General features: G+C 36.1%; 1 pseudogene; it reads right to left on the bottom strand.

The window, feature by feature from the left end:
• Positions 1–2245: 2245 nt before the first annotated feature.
• LOC120597372 (uncharacterized) lies at positions 2246–2364 on the bottom strand (annotated as a pseudogene).
• Between the last annotated feature and the right edge of the window lie 2584 nt (positions 2365–4948).

The following is a 4948-nucleotide window of genomic DNA, read 5'->3' as shown; positions in this document are numbered from 1 at the left end:
AAAGTGACATTGGTTAATAAAATCAAATAGGTTTCAAGCATACAGTTCAATAATATGTATATTAGACTGTGTGTTCACCACCCAAAGTTAAATCTTCTGCCACCAAATATTTGACCCCTTTACCCCTACCTACTTCTCCTTCTCCCCCCGCAACCCCCGCTTTCATTCTGAAAACCACTAATCTACTGTCTATATCCTAGAGGCTCTGTTTGTCATGTTTGTTTGTTACTTTTAGTTTTATATCCCACATATGAGTGAAATCATATGATTCTCAACTTTTCCTGTCTTACTTAGTTCTCTTAGCATGATAATCTCAAAATCCATCTATGTCGTCACAAATGGCAGTATTTTATTTTTTCTTACAGATGAGTTTTCATTGTATATATGTACCACATCTTCTTCATCCAAATATCTATCGATAGACACTTTCATTGTTTCCGTGTCTTGGCCTCCGTGAACAATGCCGTTAAGTACATCGGGTGCATATATCTTCACAGATAAATGTTTTCAAGTTTTTTTGGGGTAAACACCTAGAACACAGATTGTTGAGACATATGGTAATTCCATTCTTAGTTTTTCGAGGAACCTCCATACTGTTGATTGATTCATTTAGGTTTTCCAATTCTTCATGATTCGATCTAGGAAGGTTGTATATTTCTAAGAACTTGTCCATTTCTTCTAGGTTATTAAATTTGGTGACATATAATTTTTCAAAGAATTCTTTTATGATCCTTTGTATTTCAGTGGTATCTGTTGTAACATATCTTTCATTTCTAATTTTATTTGTTTCCTTTCTCTTTTTTTTTGTCATTTTTATTAATCTCAAAGAACTGGTTCTATTGCATTAATTTTTCCTATTGCCTTTTTGTTCCCGATTCCATATAATTTAGCTCTGATTTTTATTATTTCCTTCCTTCTAATGACTTCATTCTTCTTTTTCTGGTTTCTTAAGACATAATATTAGTTTGTTTATTTGGGATCTTTCTTGTTTCTTGAGACAGGCCTGTAAAGGCTTATATTACCACTTTGCTCTGTTCCAAAAGTTTTGATATGTTGTATTTTCATTCTCATTTGTTTTTATGTATCTCTTATCTCTCCTTTTATTTTGTCCATGACTTAGTCATTTTTTAGTAACATGTTTAATCTCTACATATTCGTGATTCTTCCCACTTTTGTTTCAGTTGATCTCTAGTTTCAAAGATTATGGTCAGAGAATATTCTTGATATGATTTCAATCTTCTTAAATTTGTTGAGGCTATTTGTGTCCTAACATACCGTCTATCCTTGAGACTGTTCCATGTGCACTAGAGAAGAACGTATAAGCAACTGTTTTGGGATGAAAGGCTCTATAAATAGTAATTATGTCCATTTGGTCTAATGTGTCATTTAAGGATGACATTTTCTTATTGATTTTCTGTTTGGATGATCTGTCCATAGTTGACAGTGGGGTATTTAGGTCTTCTAGTATAATTGCGTGTTTGTCAATTTACCCCTTTAGTTCTGTTAGTAGTTATTTTATATATTTTTGTGTTCCCTGGTTGGGAGCATAAATATTCATCAGTGTATGTCTTCTTGATGTGTGGTCTCCTTTATCGTTATGAAGTATCCATCATTATCTCTTGTTATTTTTTTAATCTTGAACTCTATTTCATCCGATATAAGTAGAGCTACACCTACTTTTCTCTGGATGCCATTTTCTTGGAGTATTGTTTTCTACCTTTTCACTTTGAGTCAATATTTGTCCTTGCAACTGAGATATGTCTCTTGTAGGCAGCCTATGATTGGGTTTTGTTTTTTTTTGGATCCAATTGCCACTCTTAAAATTCCTTTTTATTGGTGAGTTCAGTCCATTAATATTTAAAGTTATTATTGAAATATGAGGTTTTTCTATAGCCATTTTATTTTTGTCTTGTGGTAGCTCAGTGTCTCCATTGTTTCTTTGTCTTTGTGTTTCTGTCTGTTATTTTAATTTTGTGGTGTTTTTTGTTCCTTGTTATTTTATGTTATATGTCTCATTTCTAGATTATTTTGTGTGTAGTTACCATTAAGTTTATGTAAATGAAAATTACACACACACACACACACACACACACACACACACAGTAGTCATTTTTCTTCTGCTTTGCAGGCTCTCATCTCCATTCCCCTTTGCAGATTTGGATCTTTACTCCTTCCCCTTTTCACTTTCTCTTGTCTCACATTATCCATTTATTTATTTGTTTGTTTGTTTGTTTGTTTGTTTTTACACCTATAGTACCCAGTCTTCCTTGGTGGTCTCCCATCCAAGTACTAACCAGGCCAAACCCTGCTTAGCTTCTGAGATCAGACAGGATCAGGCATGTTTAGGGTGGCATGGCCGTAGACTCACATTATCCTTCTTTATGATGTATGTTACTTTCCAAGTTGTAGTAGCTGTGTCTTCTCTCTTTACCTTAACCATTATGTAATATTTAAGTTTATAATATCCTGTTCTTAATATAGGTTACACTTTTCTGCATCTGCCTATCTGTTAGGTATTTTACTCATATTTATGTATTTTTTCTTTTCTTTTCTTTCAGGTGGAATGACCCCTTTCAGTATTTCCTGTAATTCAGGCCTTGTGGTGGAAATTCTCTCAGCATTTGTATGTCTGAAAAGGTCTTTATTTCTCCTTCATTTCTAAAGGAGAGCTTTGCTGGATATATTATTCTTGGCTGGAAATTTTTTTCTTTTAGTAGTTTGGATATTTGGTTCTACTTTCTCCTAGATAGTAAGTTTTGTGCTGAGAAGTCTGCTGGTAATCTAATGGGTTTTTCTTTACAGTTTACCATCTTATTTTCACTGGCTGCCTTGAGAATTCTTTCTTTTCATTAATTTTTGACAATTTTAATATAATGTGTCTTAAAGTAGGTCTTTTTAGGTTGAGATAATTAGATCTTCTTTTAGTTTCTTGGATTTGAAAATCCAGTTCTTTGCAGAGGGTTGGGAAATTCTCACTGATTATTTATTTGGATATGCTCTCTGTTCCCTTCTCCCTCTCTTCTCCTTCTGGCATATCCATTATTCTTATATTATTTTTTCTGATGCTGTCAGATAGTTCTTGCAGAGTTCTTTCATTTTTTTCACTCTCAAGTATCTCTCTTCTTCCTTCTGTGTCATTTCCAGATTTCTGTGTTCAATATCACTAATTCTTTCTTTCATCCGGTCAGCTCTATTGGCTAAGGTTGTTATTTCATTCTCATCTCTTATAGTGAGTTCTTCATCTCCAGAAGTTCTACTTGGTTCTTTTTAAGTTTCAATCTCCTTGGTAAAATATTCCTGTTTGTTGATTTTGTTTCTACGTTCTTGAACTGTTGATCAGAATATTCTTGCATCTTGTTGAGTTTTTTTGTTGTTTTTTTTTCAGAAGTGCAATCCTGAATTCTCATTTAAATCTCACATTTCTATATCTTTAAGCTTATTTTCTAGTGATTTTTCATTTTCCTTCTGAGCTACATTGTTACCTTGGTTGTTCATGGTATTTGATAGACTATTTCTCTGCCTAGGCATTAATGGAAATGTAATCTGCTTTTTTTTTTTTTTTTGACCTCATTATAGAGCATCTCTTAGTATATTGATAAGAAGAGAATTTTCTTTTGATTTCCAGTAGGTGGTGCCCAAGCCTCCTGCACTGCCCTAGCCTGCTGGATCTCTGCTTTGAGGTTAAGAACATCTTTTTTTCCTCTGGAAAGTTGTGTATCTCCTCTGTGACCAAGTCACCTTGGTTCCAAGTTTTCACCCCATTGGAGAATGTGAAGAATTATGGGATTCTGAGTCTCTGAAAACGCTCTGAAGCTCCGGTACTGCTTCCTTGCAAATCAGCCTGACTGGATGGAAGTGGCATGGGTTAGGAGAGGTCAGCTTTGTGTGTGACTGTTTTCCTTCCAGTGATACTGGCTCAGGCTTCAGCTACTTTGCGTCTATATCTCCTCCCCTATGTCTGGGATCATCTGCTGTGTATGTTTCAGTTCTTGTTGTGTGATAGCCCCTGTGACTTGGTGCTCTATCTGGGAGGGTAATGGGAGAAAACACTCTAGGATAGTAGGGGAAGGCAGCCAGGCTCCATGACTCAGCTTTCTGCCTGGCAAAGGTGATTGCTAAGACACTACTGTCCCCTCTGCACTGGGTCTCTGCCCTGCCCCTGGGCTTTGTTGAGTAGGAGATCCTTATCCCTCAGGCAAGACTGTTTGGGGCTTCAAAGAGCCAAGAAACCATCACATTGTTCTCCCCTCCCCTTCCCCCTGCTGAGAGATATGGGCTAGGGCTGCTTTCTGCAGCACCTAGCTTTGTTTCTTGTTCTCTGCCTCCCTGTCTTGTGCACTAATGGCTTACCTTCAGATGCTCTGATGAGCAGATCTCTCAAATGTGCTTGTGTGCAGGTTGGATGTTATTTGTTGGGATGTGGGTGTTCAGCTCTTTGTAGTTTTAAGGAGAGAGATAAGGGGAGATCCCTTACACTGCCATGTTTCTGACATCATTTCTGCATTAGCTGATTTTTAAGGAATGGATGAGTAGCTTTAAAAAAAAGAATAGGGGAAAATGATAGGGAAAGTATGAAAAAAAAGTGATTAGCAGAAAAAAGGCAAAAAGGCAGTAGTGGGCTGCTAAATGTTTAACAATGGGCTCCGGGGAAGAGATATACATAATTGTCTCTTATAAAAGAGCCTACTACAGCACATCACTTAACAGAGATATGCAGCAATATGGAACAGTGAGCAAGGAACTATAAGTAGTTTAGTGTTACCAGAACATGGAGTATGTATTTGGCTGCTGTTATTCAAGATTTTCTTTAATTTAACACGATTTTAGATATACCACTCTATGGAGCCTTGGATGAGTGAGTCATAAAAGCAACTTTGTTAGGTCTCAATTTACTCTTAGAGAAATTGAGGGGTTGAATCAGGCAAACAGTAAGAAGCACTACATCTCA

Source organism: Pteropus medius, unplaced genomic scaffold (genome assembly GCF_902729225.1).
Source record: "Pteropus medius unplaced genomic scaffold, Ma_sr-lr_union100, whole genome shotgun sequence".
Taxonomy (NCBI): domain Eukaryota; kingdom Metazoa; phylum Chordata; class Mammalia; order Chiroptera; family Pteropodidae; genus Pteropus; species Pteropus medius.
This window is presented reverse-complemented; position numbering and strand designations above follow the sequence as displayed.